Source organism: Dipteris shenzhenensis, chromosome 22, assembly GCF_047967505.1.
Source record: "Dipteris shenzhenensis isolate YYH24624 ecotype China chromosome 22, Dip_SZ_1.0, whole genome shotgun sequence".
NCBI lineage: Eukaryota > Viridiplantae > Streptophyta > Polypodiopsida > Gleicheniales > Dipteridaceae > Dipteris > Dipteris shenzhenensis.
In genome coordinates, this window is record NC_141617.1 from 41,707,896 (window position 1) to 41,724,369 (window position 16,474).

Below are 16,474 nucleotides of genomic sequence, written 5' to 3' on the forward strand. Positions count from 1 at the left end.
TCACTGAACTCCATGGTAGGCAATTATTGGAAATGTAAACTACACTATAGTATACTAGGGGCCTAGTGTACACAAAGCGTGTAGAAATGGGCATGTCCCACGTTGTAAGGTTGGTGTGAATAGCCTAATAGGTTTTCTATGTAGAGTTAGGTATATAACCTTAAAACCCATCTTCTTGCAATAGAGAGTTGTGCATATTTTATTGTAACTTGGTGTGTGTAGGATCAATTTTTTCCTCCATCGCCTTTGCATAGCTCATGTTGTATCTTTTTAGGCCATACTTATTTCGTGATCCTCAAACTCAAGAATTGGATAACTTAAAATGAAGTTTGGTTGATTCTATATCATTTTGCTAGTATGCTCCCTCGTATAGTCAAAATACTAGGGTAACTTGAGATATTACTGGACACTTATATAAATTTTGATAAAGAAAGAAATGAGAAGATCAGAATTTAAAAATCATAACAATGATAAAATGTTTTAATTTTTGGGAGCTACTAAGAGTGCCTCCATGACTAATTGTCATCCCCTTAGGCAACAATTTTGATTTGCTCTAAATTAGAGGCTATATGCTTGTTTGGAAAGTAAATAATGCACTAGAGTTGATGGAAAGTAAACTTTGACAAAGAGGGAAAGAAGTTACCCCTTAAAGAAGGACTTGCTTGCTTTAATAATCAAGTTTTTCTTCATTCCATATTCTTAATCTCCTAATTGGTAGTTTTGGAATGCTTATTATTATATATCGATGGCATTCTTTTAAAACTACTTTGGATGGCAATGAATGCTCATGCCTTGTTGGTGTCTTTAATTATTGGATCCATTGATCTCTACTTTTTATAAATCCAAAGGGCTATGGGAACGATTTTTAAGGATTTTTTTAGTATTAGGAAATGGTTTTGCCTTCAATTGGTTGTAGAGTTATCTTTTATGGAGTAAGATGTTTTACTAAAGTGGTAGATTGGTAACCTTTGATATTCATATCGATATTCTCATTTCCATAATCTATCCTATTTAAATGAATAAAATAATACTTAAAATATTGTTAATACATCCATTAATGACAATGGTATCATTTTGTGCAATTGGAGTTGGAAGCTAATCAAAGATAGGTATGGAGCTTTAGACTAGTCTTTTGGTAGTTTTTATGAGCTATTTCACTAGCAATAAATTTCTAAATTGAGATGTACTTATTGAACACTTTTTAGCAATAATTTTATATACATGAAATTGATTTATTGGCATTTCTAAAGGATCTATAAATTAATTTAAAATGTCCTACTAGTTGATCATTAATTAATTCCTATACCTCATTTTCATTGTGATAGTAATTTAATACCTAAATCCAATAGGTTAGTAGAAAGGAATAAATGCACCCTACAAACTGTTGGGAAAATCCTCTCATGAGGGGGTGATTTTGCACCTTAGAGAAATGGATGATTGGCCAAAGGATGTGGCAACAAGTGTTTAATTAGACCATGCAAGAAGTCATGCACTATTGGTTGACTAGAGCATGAGAAACACTTGGCTCACCCTGGTGGAAAGATCTACGTATGCATGGCGGTTTCCCGAGGATAACTGTGGTGGTGCACAATAGCAACAAACCTATATATGTTCATTCAAATGATGAGTTCCCTCTCTTTGTCCAACCAACTTCATGAGAGCCACCCATTAGTTGTAGTCGAGCAGCTACTCTATAGGATCAATATTAGTGAGCCTTTTGTTTCATGGTTGTAAGCCAACAAATTGCGTACGGGTGAGGCTATAGATCAGTTACATCAATGTTATTTTTCTAAGGCAATAAAAGAGGATTAGATTTGTTACTGTGTCACCATCATGAATCTCTTCAATATTTTGTATGCTGCAGCATCTCGTGGTTATACAACACTTGCATGAAATTAAATTATCTATGACCATTATCTCTATAACCTAACAGTGGTATCAGAGATCTATGGGAGGAAGAAGTCTAGTTCTTCAAAGGTTTCATGAGGATTAGTTGAGCTATTGATTGAAGTCTTGAAGGTCTGTGTGATTCAATGAAGCAATTTTCCATCATAAGGAAACTTGAATATTTATGCTATTGTCACTGAAGGTGTTTTGAATGTGGAGGTTTTTTGATTCTACCAAAAAGGTCTGAGAGGGATTTTGAGAGTCCCAAAGCCTGTTGCACCGTTGATGCTTTGATTTATTGAATTGTCTCTTCTCCATTGTGGTGGATTCCTAGATGCACACAATTGTGTTCTCTCCTGATATCTCACCCTAATTCTGGGAACAAGGACTTTTTGTGTTTAGTGCAGGTGCCTGGTGCTTTGTCCTAGTTTGGAGGTGAGACATCTTGAAAGCTCAATCTTCATAGGCTTATCATTTTTTTGTGAATGCCCACTTTAGTTTGAGGGTTCGTGAGACAGAATCAAGCATGAAGGTGAGAAATCTTGCAAGGATCTTTGGTCAGAGGTTGATCGAAGAAGTTACAACCTTAAAGAAGTAGAAATTTGCACTCAAAGTGCTTGTTAAAACATGCATATTGTGCTTGGAAGGTGTTATGTGCTGGTCAAGATCATGTTGAGGGGTTGTGCCCTGTGTGGGTAGCCCATTTTGGGTGCCGTGCCCTGTGTGGGTGGTAGTTTGTTACCATGCCTTGTGTAGGTGGTAACGTTTTCATTTTTTGGTCCCTATCAGTAAATCGATGCAGAACCCTCTGGCTATTTGGGTTGTTTCTGATTTTAGAGTTTTGGTACTTGTGTGAATCCCCTGCTCAAACTTTGCGGGGGACTGTTGGAAAATCCCTCTCATGGGGGGGTGATTTTGCACCTTAGAGAAATTAATGATTGGCTAAAGGACATGACAGCAAGTTTTTGATTGGACCATGCAAGAAGGTCATGCACTATTGATCAACTAGAGCATGAGAAACACTTGGCTCACCCTGGCATTATCTCCCCTCTCCTTTTCCTCCTTTTCCTTTCTCCCCTCTCCTTTCCTTCTATTTCCTTTTCTCTTATTTTGGTTGAATGTTTTCCCCCCTGCTTTCATTCTCACCTTTATTGTTTTGTTTCTCCCCTCTTTCTTTTTTCTCTTGCTCTCTATGTTCCTCTCTTTTTTCTCTTCTTCTCCTTTTCTCTCCTATTCATGTTATTTTCTCCTTGTCTCTTTCTCTCTTACATCTCTCGTTCTCTCTTTCTCTCCCCTTTCCTATTTTTTCTCCTCCTCTTTATCCCTCCCCTATCCTATCCATTTTATCCTTGTCTCTTTCTCTCCCTTTCCTCTTTCCCCCCCTTCTTCTCCTTCTCTCCCCTATCCATATTCTTTTCTCCTTCACTCTTTCTCCCTTGTTTTTCTCCTATTTTATTCATAATATGGAAAGAAATCAAAGAATAATCTATCTCCATCTTTTTCTAAATTGGAGTGCCTTTGTTTTAGAAGCACATATATTCATTGTGGCATCTAGTGGGAGTGATTATGGTAAACATGTAGCTAGTTCAACTTGGTGGTCCTTCAAAGCAAAGTTTAGCAAGCTCAATCCCCATGAGCAAGGACCATCATATGCGAGATAAAGCAAGAGCATTGCAATATGATGATCATATAAACATGGTTATGTGGTAGGATAAGCTTGCCATGTGTTACTTCTCCTACCTCTTCTACTTGTCCTCTATTTTATCGTTGTTGTCTATCAATACACACTTTCTTTGTGTTTTTCATTATGTTTGCCATGGGTATTAGATTATGCATGTGTGCTACAATACTTGCAATTGCATTGAGTAGAGTGTGTTGCAGTGGCATGTAATGCAATAAGAACAAAATGAAGTCAAGAATACCCAATAATGTAAAGTTTTTACTTTTGAGTTTATTTTCATGCTAACTATGATGATAAAACATCATGCATTAACCTTAGTAGGCTTGAATTTACATTGTGCGTACAAATATATTGATTATGCTTCCTTGAAAACCAAATTAACCATTCAAATACACTTTCTTGGATTGGAAAAATGCAATATGAGGTGCCAATAGACATTTATCCACTTCATTTTGCATAAACAACAATGTTCGTTTCTTTATTTATGTTGATGTACAATAGTGCAGAAAGAATTGGAGATTTGAACAAATTTTAGTATGGATTTGTTGGATTGGCTACACATCATTGGAACATAAAAAGTTTGTGGCTTGTTTTGTAAAACAAATTGCATATGTTGCATGAATGATTGTTGATGTAAACCCGATGTAGCATTACTCAATGTTTCCCTCCCCCAAAAAAGAATAAAATGCATCGATTAGTACAAAAACACATAATTTTATCAATTCATGGGAATGCAAGCTCATACAAGTTTTTGTTCAAGGTCTTTCATATAATTGGCATCATGGCTATTGCAAGGGCTTTTCTTTTGCAAATCATATTGCTTTCATTTATAACTTCTTGATTATGATGAAGATTAATTTGTGTAGCTCTTACACCACATACATTTTAATGAAGGCTTTGCACATTTCTTTATATTTGAGAACATAAGTTAAGATCTTCTGATCTCCTTTCACCTATATTGATCATTTATGACTACCATAATCCTTTTCATGGGGGATTCTATATGGATAAAATATTTTGCTTTCTAAGTCAAACAACATTTACAAATCCATTTATAGAAAACATCAAAATTTGGCATGGCTTATGTGGAAAATAAAGTGAAATCAATATATTATTTAGAATTACTAAAAAAGGAATATATAAATTATTAATATATGGAAAAATAAACTCATTAATATAAATGATCATGTATATAGGTACTATAATTATTTTGCATACCTAGTTTTGGCTCCAAACAACACAATTGATGCATTGTATATCATTTTAATCTTGCACTTCTAAATCTTTGCAGTAGCCTTTTGTTGACACTTACCTTATGGCCAAGAAAATTAAATCAAAATTCAACTATCATGATGATGCCTTGTCTACTTAGCCATTTGGGACTTTGACCCCATGCTTGATTGGAATATGTTGATTGTAGAATGCTCCATATGTGGCTTAAAGATAATCATATAAATTCTTTGTGACTTGAATTTACATGGTGCCAATGCAAAGTGACATCTTCCAAATATATGCAACAAAGCTCATAAATGGTACTAAAAAATGTATGTCCATGCTCATCATGGACAAATTCCATCATATCATCCAAGTATATCTATACCCATGTACAACAAAAAAAACAAAGTAGAAGAGAAATCCTAGGAGTCATATAGGGATCTCTCTCTCTCTCTCGCCCCCCACATATAAATAAACTTTATTTTGTGTGTGCATGTGTGTGTCTGCATGTGTGTGTGTGTGTATGTGTGTGTGTGTGTTTCCATTCTATATAACAACACCTATTGATAATGCTAGGTGACTAATCATAAGTCCCAATGACAAATCCAATGAGAAGGGACAAAACTCATGAAATTTCCCCAAAAAAATAGTATATTCCATTCAAAATATTATATTGCCCAAAAAAATAGTATATTCCATTCAAAATATTATATTCAAAGTATTTTTACAAGTCTTCTTGTTTCTACATAGCTCCAAGGAGAGGGTCTGCTACCTAGATCCATCCTACAGATGAGCCAAAGCTAAAGCCTTATGTATGGGTCTTATAGTATCAAAGACCATTCCTTGTGTTATTAATGTCAAGATCAATTTCAAGGGAAGAGTAGCATCTAGACATAGGATAATTTTTTAAAGAATCATCTCATTCACTAATTTTAGCTAGCTATTTAGAAAAGAAATATTAAATTATGGGCTATATGCCACTTTAGAATTGGAGGCTCTGCACATGCATGTACATAGACATGCTAATCCTATGTTAAATGGTATCATGTATAGCTTCATGGGGTGTGCCTATGCATATAACGTGTTTAATACATTAAGGGTATTCGACATCCATGTACATAATTATCCACACTATATACTCAAACAAATTACCAAGTACACTCTACTAGACATATAATATGGGCTTGGGCCACAATCATAACTTTTTGAAAAATAGCATTTATTGAAAATGCACATTTGATTTGACATAATATGTAAGAATGGAATGATATAAATTAATTTTTGTAATGTATAAATATATACTAACCATATCAACTTGACATAATTCCATTGGATAATTTTAGAAGATAAATTCAGATGCTTTTCCTAGTTTTTGCATCTGATACTTGCAAGGCTACATATAGACTATCAAAATACATTTGGTAGACTTTAAATAAGGCAACTCTTGATAGTGGTCATTTACCTATAATTAACAATAGCTCTTTATGATTAGCAGAGGGCTAGCTGCCTTTAGTTTATACAAACTTATCCATTGATTTTAGAGAAAAGGAAAATACATTGAAAACTTATCATTAGGGGGATTAATCCACACGTTCAATCTACCACCTCCAATGTTAATAACAAGGGACACTGTAATTTTTGAAACAATAATGCACTAAGAAGCCAACACCAGTGGCTTCCAATAAACTAGGATTTCGCTCATAATTGAAAGCCTCAAGAAGAAAAACCTATATTGTTATTCTTTTAAGAGATACAAAAGGACATTAAAACTACCAACTATCAACACCAATATTGAGATTTAAAATGTGGAATATACAACTCCAAGATGTGGAACCAACAAATGTGGACCCAAAATTGAGAAATGATGATAATTCTTGTTCCAAATTTGATTCCTTAGATCTAAAAGCAATGGCCATCGAGATCTAGAACATAGATTCACCAAAACTTGGAACTTGAAATCAAGTGAAAAAGAATTTGGGGATTAATGAGGACTTTTAAAAAAATGAGTTCTTGCTCATGATGAATCTATATAAATTCAAGGGTAAGGGCATCAACAACAACTCATAAGTTCATATTAACCCATCATCATTTTAATGTTGAACTCACCTATGACCATCCCATTAAAGTTTGTACTTACTATGCTAGCCTACGGAAGATAATATTCAACACTAGTCTATAATTATTATCCATGTCATCAACATTTCAATGATTACCTAAGTGCATTTGATAAACTACTAAAAGGAAATATAAATAGTGTTACAAGGTTTGTCAAATTAGACCTAATAAAAAATTGCATATTTATTTATACTTTTCCATGATTTATTTTTTGTGAACATATTTTTCATGAAATGATGTGCAAAATGATGGCAAAACCTTCCCGATCCAAAAATACAAGAAATTGACAACTTACCACCAATAACAATACTAATATCATTGGTACAAATTGAATAAAAGCTAATATACCATTAGTACAAGCACAACAATGAGGAGGTTTGGTAATGTCATGCAAACATTTGGATAGGAGAAATGGATTAGTAGAGGAGATAAGAGAAAGATAAGGTAGGGAGGATAGACATGAGGGAATAGGGGAGTGATGCGAATAGTCAGTAGAACAATCCCTTGGCCTCACCTCTATTTTATGAGGAAATGCCTAAAAATTTGCCAATGATTCAAGTACTAGAAACATAAAAGGCATTTGGGTAAACATTCTGCTAATAATTCAAGAAGTACTGGAAAGATAAAAGGCATTTGGCTCTTCTAGAGATAAAAATTTGGAAGGCATGTGTGAGAAAACTCTAAAAGAGGTAGAGAAGGTCTTGGCTGTGTGCTCTTGTACAGAGAAAGAGTAAATAAAAGAGAGATATATAGAATCGAAAGGAATCAAAAGCTAGATCATGCTAGATTCAAGGTCTTGTCAATGTTAGCGTAGCCGAATCTCGAATCCTAGGGCCGAAAATAAGTAAAATCAAGATTTGGGGATAGTCAAGCCACTTCTCTTCAATGAAATTTCCCCAAGTCATAGTATGTTTGACTAGTGTGCCTGTGCGTGCATGTATGCTTGCATGTGCATGTTTGGGTAGATAGGTGCATGCATGTGTGCATGTATGTGAAGGTGCATGCATAGATAAGTGTATGAATTTATATGCAACAAGATTAATAGTAAATAAAAAAATTACTTACCACTATATAGATAAATACATAATGCATATATAAAGAAACAAGTACAAGCATGTGTGTGCATGCCCCATGCATGCATCATGTGTGTGTGTAGTCCTTAATGTCTTAGGTGTTTACTTTAAAATAGATGTTTATAGAGACAAACATGTAATTGCCCAAGGATTGGTGGTGTCTATAAAGGGTGCTTCCATTGGTTACCCTTCAAGATATTGGAAGTGTGATACCTATAAGGGCAATTAAATTTTTGACTTTGAACGAATGATTTCTACAAGAAGATATTTAAAATGATACACACTTTGAAAGAATGATTTCTACAAGTAGATATTTAAAATGATACACACTTTTCTCTTTTATATGCATTTGCATTTGGGTTCCCATTTTGATTTTCAAAATGCATTTGGGGTCCCCTATTTTATGTAGTCTGGCCATCCCTTTAGGCTGCTTTTTCCACCTACTTTTATCCTAGTGCTATCTTATATATATTGATGCATTATTATTCAAATATTAACAAAGGATCTTAAAAGAATGACAAGTTCAAGCAAGTGGAAAAGAGGAAGGGTAAGAGTCATTCCTAAATTGTGTGTGTGTGTGTGTGTGTGTGAGGGAGAGAGAGAGAGAGAGAGAGAGAGAGAGAGAAAACCCGCTAGTGGGTTGAGGCACATATCAAATTGGGGACCTTCCAACCATGCTCATTAGAATAGAGGCATGACCGATGAAGCTGACAATGGCACTTATCTATCACCATGCCATAGCTAGGAGGCCATAGCGGGCCACACATGTCGACCATCGTCAATGCCTCATCATAGGCTTCATGCTAGTTGCAACCTTGCACATCATTGCATTTCCACTTGAGCTTTGCCTCTACCATCTTCTGCATGATCACCACAATGATGCCACATCATAGCCTTTTCATGGGATAAGAGATATTTTTCTTATGTGTTGTCATCTCTATGATTATGGACAAGTTGTTTTCATCTTGGCTTTTAATGCTTGCTTAGAGACTCCACCCTTTAGTTCATTGTATTAAGTTCTTTCAGTCTCATAGACCCTTTCGTATTTTGAAAACTTTTAATAAACTCCCTCTCTCTCTCCCTCCCTCCCTCCCTCCCTCTCTCCCTCCCCCCCCTCTTTCTCTCTCTCTCTCTCTCTCTCCCTCCCCCTCTCCCTCTCCCTCCTCTCTCTCTCTCTCTCTCTCTCTCTCTCTCTCTCTCTCTCTCTCTCTCTCTTCCTTAGCTCCGCCATCTTCTTGAGGCCTATTCATTCATGTTGTCTGACTAGAAAACTTAGATATCATGCTCTGAGTGGAGTCTAGCTGTATACCTTGATCTCACCTACGTGTCCTAAGGAAATGCTCCCTATATCAGATGGCCTCATGAATGAAAGTTTCCATGCATACCTAATCTAGGTAGGGCAAGAAACTAGATAGGGGTCAAAGCCATCCCTAAAGAGATAGCAATAGTGACCTCAGATCTCATGTTATACAAGACAGTTGAAAGCAAAGTGCTCCTCCAACTCAACCTCTTGTCGATCACATAAAGTACAGATGTGACCCTCTTTAGTTATATCGTCAGCCCACTCACTCTCGATATGAAGTTGATGTGAGGAGACATAGAAATTGCCCAATCAATAACCTAAAATAATGGGAAAGGTGGACTTGTGTATATCTTACTGCGTCTTTTAAGCCTTGCTTTGAAATCCACAAGCTGTGGTCCCTGTAAGAGATAAGCTTCACAAGGAGTTGACTAGGTGCCAAGTAGGTCTTGAATGTGCATAGCTATAAGAGATCCTCTTAGATGTTCATCTCGTGATGTGTGAGAAAAACATAGGGAGCATTAATGCTATATCGAAAGGAAGGTAATCTATCCATGTGGAGCCCCAAACTCTCAAACTATCTACATATGCATGCATACCAATGCCTCTGATCTACCTCAACTGCGAAAGCCATGGATAGAGATAGGGCCAATTATTGGTAGCCTACGTTAGTCTATGGTATAAGAGCCATAATCTCTAATGTGATAAAGGTACATGATAACAATTTGGAATGCTATGTCAAGATGTAGTGGGGATGCTCCAAACTCACCGAGGAGAATGTGTATTTGATGGGTCCTTTGTGATAACAAGACGATAGGACAATCGGTATTGATCGGACTATGGACCCCAGCAAGGGCTACCATACATACCCATTGGGGAGACCAAAGAGTTAAAGATAAGAGACTTGGTTTGGGGATCTTGGAAAAAAGAGTGAAAGCACTACCGCTTAGTCTAGCAAGTGCGACATAACCCCTGCTCAATCATAGCATGACATAATTCCTCATCATGACATAATCCTTGCTTAGTCAGGCCTCCATCACTGGTCGCATCATGAAAATTGAGCTAGAAAAAAAGAACCTCCAAAGTATAGGATGTGGCAATCTCCATTGGTGATCCATCTAGGGTGAAATGCTCTCTTTGCATGGATGCCTAAGATGTATCAAATATCATACCTTTGTTTAGATTCAAGTCATGTGTCTCATAGAAAGTATGCAATGCATCCAAGTGTTGCTAGGGTTCCTCTGCTAAGGATGAGTATAGGACCATAGGATTTGGATCAAGATCATATGAGAGAGTAGCCAGGCGGCCCTACAGTCCCAATGAAAGTCTTAAGCTTGTCTATATAGATGCTAAACAAGGTTGGTGATAATGTACAACCTTATTTGACCCCATCAGTGCTAATCAATCTGCTATCCAAATTCTTCCTGAGGCTCTCTCATAGTGTACCATGATTGTCCACATGATCTCCTAATCATACCCCAAATCCTATAAATGTATGATGAGGCAAGCTCTTGGCACTGTGCCAAAGCTTTATGAAAATCCAAAGTAGCAATAAAACCTGTGTCTTCATGATCTAGCCTCCTCAATGGCACCTTTGAGTGTGACTATGCGATCTAGAGTCTCGTGATTAGTTTGTAAGCCCACATGTGCCACAAGTCCCTAGAGCTTTGTTAAACTTTGTTAAACAGTTAACCTCTATGTTCAACAACAATGATGCATATGGCATGTCCAATCATAATGGTCCTGTGGTTTTATTAGCTCATGCGATCCCCTACCTTGTGAATGGAAGTGATGGTGTTAAGGGTCCAAGTGGGAGGGCAGTGCAAACCACTTCATATAAAAGATTTGCTTAGCTTGGGGCCAAAGTATTTTAATTGGTTGGGGACATCATATAGCATGCATGCATAGGAGCATTACAATTTAGTGTCCCTAAGATGAGATCCAGCTTGTCACTCAAGAAACTTCCTCCAAAATTCCTTAGAGTGTGTGATCCATGCTCCTTTATTGTAGATAATGAGATATAAGTGCCAACATTTGTACCATCCATAGTATCTATAAAGTGAGTAATGACAATGGTATTTCCTTGTGTGTGCATTGCTAAAAAATGTAGAAGAGGCAAATCTTCGCATCACTACATGTAAGAAAAAGAAAATGGATTCTCTAATATACAATAAGATATTTTCATGCTATAGCCTTAATAAGTGGAAATCATCAAGTTAGGATATAGAGGAACAAGGGCATTATTGATTGGTTCCACACAATGAGGAGCAGAATGTCACAATTCTAAATGCTTGGATAGATGATGCCTTTTACACTTTATCGCATTCACTCCTATTCCCTTGGTCTAGTAGGAGGCTTCAAATGCCCATCCATGCATGGATAGACAGATTTTATGTTGATGATTGTGCACTAGAGAGAGGGGTTTCCACCTTGTATCATTTCTCGGTGGTTATTCACTTTGCCAATATTAGGATTCTAAATGCAAAGGATGTGTTGCAGATTTGGGTGTCTCACTCATAGGATGGAGTAGGATCTCCTTAACTTATAGCACTAGCCCTTTTCGATATTAGTGATTTCTATCATACTATCACTACTATTAAAGGCTGAGATTCTCAAACGGGAGATTGGCCTCAGGCAACAATTAGTAGCCCGAGTAGAAAAGGCCCAAAGATGCCAGGATTTAGGAGCACCTTGCTATAACAATGGCTCATCAACATGTTTTACTAGACTAGAGAGTGGAGGATGCCTTTCATACTGAAGAGTCATTTTGGATACAGACAGGGTAAAGGGTTAATAAGCAAATTTTCTCTACTCATGGCTTGAGGCATGGTAGAGAAACTCTATTTCTCAACTTATTGACTCTAACAGGGTTTTTGGTCACATCTTGATGCCGTGTTACACATAGCTACAAATTTTTATGCATCCCTCCTCTCAGCAAATCCTCACACACCTACCAAAGACGATGAGTTTGGCAAGATATTCCACCTTTGTTGAAAGCAGGTATGAGAGATTCACCCAATGCACCTTTCACAAATTTGGAATTTGGGACTGCACTTCTTGCCCTCCTCCAGGGAAAGTGCCCAGGTCCAACTGGGTTGACACCCATAATCTTTTATTGTTTTGGGACCACCTTATCTTAGCCTAGCAGGGTTTTTGGGAGTTTGGTATTATTCCTGATTCATTTATCTTATCCCAAAAGAGGGTTGCATAATGGAGGCCAATTACTCTCTTGGGCACTTTCTTTAAGGTTTTGGCCAGAGCCACCAATCTGTGCTTGCAGCCATCCTTCCAATCCTCGTCCATGATACACAGATGGGATTTGCTCATGGTCAAAGGATCTTTCATCATATATTTTCATTTGGCTGGCTTCATATTGGATGATCTCTTTCCAAGGATGCCCTCTTACCCCTTTCCTATATTTATTTGTGGTTGAAGCAATGAGAAGATTTTTGAGATCTTCTTATTGGGCTAAGACTCCCCTTGAGATAGGGTGAGATCTCTTGGATATTGAGCTACCGGATGATATTGATATTTTTGTGGATGCCATTCAGCAAAACCTCACTTCTTTCACGACAGCCTTGGATGTATTTTGTTTGGTAGCAGGTGCACATAACCTAATGAATTTTGTAAAAGTGACCAAGACACTTCGGGTTGGGGGGATGACTTAAATTTCTTTTAGATTCAGAGGGGTGTCTCTTGTCATATATTTGGGTTTCCAGGTCGGTACATGCATTTCTCCTCTTCAAAAATTGTCCCAATGTTGGAGAGTATCAAGAGGAAACTCCATTTTTGGAGCTCAGCCAAATTTGACCTTGCTTCTAGGGTGGTGTGGTCAACCAATTATTGCTGGCCACATCGTGGTTTGTTTGCTCTTGTTGGGGCCATTCTAGGGACTGCATCTACAACTTATGGTCATCTAGCAAACAGCAGCGTGAGATTATCCACGTGGGAAGGAGGCATCAACATGATAGATCTAGACTTGCTAATCAACACTTTATTATGCAAGATTTTGGTTAGAGGACTTTTGCCAAGATACGAACCTTGGAAGGAATTTTTTGTTAGGTGTATATAGTCTTGATCATGTTCCACAAGTGGATTGGATGGATAGTACTAGGTGGATACTTACCTCATCTTAGGGCTCCCTCCTTCCCTCTTATAGCTACTATCTTGAATGGTTGGGCTACCTTCAAGAGTACTCTTTGAAGATTTATCCTTCCTCTTTGGAAGAGATTGATAGACAACCTATCATGTGGAATGATATTATACTTGATGAGCATGGTAGACCACTTGGCACTTCTCACTATATGCAATGGTCTAGATGGGAGAGAGGTGCTACTTCCATTGTGGGGTCTTCAAAGGTATTTAAAAGGCTCGCAAATGATCCCAAAATCCAAATAGCAAATGATTGCAAAATCCAATTAACAAGTCTGCTAGGAGGGGAGTGTAGGGAGAACCCAATAGGTTGATGCAATCATACCCTTGGATTGGGTTCTTCTGGGTGATAGGTCTCTTTCTTAGTCTACTTGGCTAGGTGCCTTTAAGAGATTAGGGATCCCACTTTAGGTCATCGGATTTTGAGGATCAGATGGTGATGCCTTGGTCTTGGATGTCTATTCTTGGGGCAGACTATCCAGGTCTATAGAAGATATACTTATGCATTTTCCATTTCAGCCTGTTAGGGTTGTACATCATGTGGAGTAGCTTCAAGATGGCATCTAGACCGTTATTCCCTTGGGTTCATGGAGGCTTTGGCTTGATGGAGATGTTTCCATAAAGTATTTGCAGTGGGATCCCAAAGAGTGGGAATGGATTGATGAAGAACACTGAGAGAAGAGCCTACCCTTCTTTCAATACATAGTAATGCAAGGAGGTTTTAGGTGAGCTTGGGAGGTAGGAGGCCCACTAGAGATCCTCATTAAGAGAATTTTTAGATTTTTGCTGAGACTCTGGAAATCCCTCAAGAATGGAAAAACAATCTTTTCTTTTGGCTTTCTATTCATGGAGAGATTGCAGTGAACCAATGGAGGTCCATGTTTGGGGTAGATTCCACATGTGTTCATCGCCCTGAGGAATCTATTTAGCTTTGTTTATGGGACTGCAGATAGGTGAGAATTATCTGGAAGGGGATTGCTAGATTATTGAGCACCTTTATGCATTCTCCTTTCTTCATGACCTATGGCTCGGTAGCTTGGCTCTTTCTTTTGGGGCCTTAGGTGTTTAAAAAGAGACATTACTCTCCCAGGACTGTTTTAGTTTAATGACATTTAGTTGAGTCATGTTCTCTAGATGGCATTCTTGGCTTTCAATATAGATGTGCAAATGCATGTCTAGATACTTCGTGAGAGATTTTGGTGAGCATATTAGAGTGGCACATTTGGAGTGCCAGATGCATAAGGCTTTGGATAGTTCCTAGGTCCACATTGCGCACACATTGGCCAGTATTTGGACATATACAATCCACACCTTGGTGGCCATTTGGGGGAGCATGCAGGGACCTTCATAGGGGCAGTCTCCACTAGGAGGACTATTTTATCTAGGAAGTGGAGTGGCTCCCCTTTCTTCTCAAAGTCCCCCATAGGGTTGAGGTGGCATTTTTAGCCGCAACCTTGAATTTTCTCTGGTTCTTTTATAAGAGTTTTATTTTTCCCTATAGGGTATTGATTTTTTCATGCCTCGCATGATGTACTTCTCCCTTGAGCTTTTCTTTTGGAATTTCTTTCATATTGAATAAAAGTCTTTCATCCGAGGGAAAAAACACAATTGATGCCTTGAAATGTAACCCTCCATTGGCACATTACAACCATAGGAGAATTGAAGTATATTTTGTTAAGGTTTTAGAAAGATTTTATGGTTCTTGGAGTGTTCATGGATTTAAAAGATGTTCTTCTCTACAATTTCCACACGCCTGGACTAGTTGAGTTGTGGAAATCTAAGGATTTAAAAGATCCCAAGTTGAGGTTTTACATGATTGATGAGAGAACACACAAGAGTAGTTACAAAAGAGGCAAGCCTAGACAAAAACAAAAAGGACTCAAGTGGTGGACATCACAATATACACAAAAATACCAGAGAAGAAAAATGCAAGATTGTGACTGGAAAATCTAGTGTTATGGATTGTGTTTCCACGTCAAGAGGCATAAATGATATCAACAACACGTAGCTCAAAAGTATGTACATTTGTTGATAGAGTATAATTTTCTCGAGTCTTGACTTGTTTATAAGATTATGACCGCAGAAATGTAATACGAGTTGTTTCCTTCTTTTGAAGATAAAATAAATAAGTGATATTTAATTTGCAAATGGACATGATGTTGAGAGAGTTAATAATAGTTGAGTTTCACACAAAGAGGACTTGAGTACACATTAAGAGAAGGAATCCCCTCACACCAACAAGGAGTGAGAAGGGAAGAGGCAGGAGGAATACCATAAGGCCACTCTAATTGCATTCATTCATTGGATTATTATGAAAAGAGAAGGGAAAGGTATAATCACCAATCTCCTTATAGGTTATTGATATTTACAGGTGTGGTGTTATTTTTATGTTCCATGGGGTTTACACATGTTTTTGAATCTCAAACAATGCACCATAATTTGGGCTTGAATTGTATGTTGTCTGATCATTCACTATGTTTTTCCTTGTAATTGCCAAAAAGCCCCATTGGATAGGCCAGTTCTCTAAGAGGAGCCCCTCTAAAGGCCCTTTCCATGGCGTATCACTATAGTCTATAACTGGTGGAAGGATGTCATTTTGGGATATGTCCTCATCAATCTTCTTCAGAATAGGCATGGGAGGGGTCTAGCAATGCAACAAAGCCATTGACAACACCGTGGATGACAAAGTTTTGGGCTAATTTCTAGTGGTAGGGGATCGAGCCGTGGGATGGCTAGGGACTCGATGGTGCATACGATGCCCATATCAAGAAGTCTGTAGATTATTTTATTGATAATCTCTTGGGATATAGTAAGAGAATCTTTCAACATGATGAAACCCTAAGAAAAATACTTAGTACTTGAGGAAGGCCAATATTTTTGTTAATCAAAAGAAAACCATGCTCTGCATGGTTAGGTTATAACACTTGGGTTTCACTATAAGACCAAATGGGGTTGAAATGGATCCAAAATAGGTGGTCGTTTTGCCAATTTTAAGGATATGACAATTTTGCATCAATCGTAGGATTTTGTCCACTTTTATTGGAGATATAT